The sequence below is a fragment of the Didymella exigua genome (genome assembly GCF_010094145.1).
Source record: "Didymella exigua CBS 183.55 unplaced genomic scaffold M421scaffold_29, whole genome shotgun sequence".
Classification (NCBI taxonomy): Eukaryota; Fungi; Ascomycota; class Dothideomycetes; order Pleosporales; family Didymellaceae; genus Didymella; species Didymella exigua.
Window position 1 is genome coordinate 14,620 of NW_022984803.1, and position 966 is coordinate 15,585.

A 966-nucleotide genomic window follows, 5' to 3' on the forward strand; every position below is an offset into this window, starting at 1 on the left:
TACCCTAGGTACATGGTACCCATCCGCCAGTCTAGGCCTGCGTGACGTGGCTGCCGTGGCCATCAAGGATCAAGAGTCTGTACTTCCCTCGCGCCCTCACTCTTGTATGGCGATCAAACACTTACTTGAGCTAGGCAACACCAAGAGCATTATTTGTCCAGCCATTTACTAAGGTACTAAAGTGTATATTGTGTTTTTTAGCCTTAACGCGCTGCACCTAGCTCTCTTATATCTAGAGAGACAATAAAGGATAAATAACTATAGGCAGCAACATAAAACTATCAGCTCCTACTACTCCTACTACTGTTACCTACTTCCTGTTGCTATTATAAGATGCTAGCTTATATTTCTAGAGTCTAAAGAGCTACTTATTAAAGATTTTAACACCCTTACTTATTACTCTAATTATAAATCTCTTCTTATCTATATTATACGTGTTCTCTAGCTGTATTAAATGCTACTTAATAGTACTGTGCAGCAGATTAAAGTATGCGCAAAAGGAATTGTATAAAGCAGCGTTATAGCGCTGCTTTTCTATAGGCGTGCTCTAGGCTGTAAGAAGGTTGTTAGGGTAGCAATAAAGGAAGCACGTGACCTATTAATTAGAGGGCTCCTACTTGCACAATAACTTAATTATTCTAATAAGAATCTTTCTTATAGGCATAAGGTGTCTCTCTATAAGCAATTTAATATACTACATAACCTCTACTTTATTGCATAGGTAGAGAACTATCTAGTGTTCTACCTTAGCTTTACACAACGCATATTTGCCCTTATGCCTATAGATTAATATTATGTGACAATAACTATGTTTTTTAGCAAGCTTTCTGTATAAAAAGTCTTTAGTAGGGCCTAAAGTATTTAGCTCTGTAAGGGCTTCTTCTAGCGGCATCGTGGTGTTGAGTTATAGGGGGGTACAAAGTACGCGTCAATGTTGATGTTGGTGCATTACGCGCCGCGGTGCAC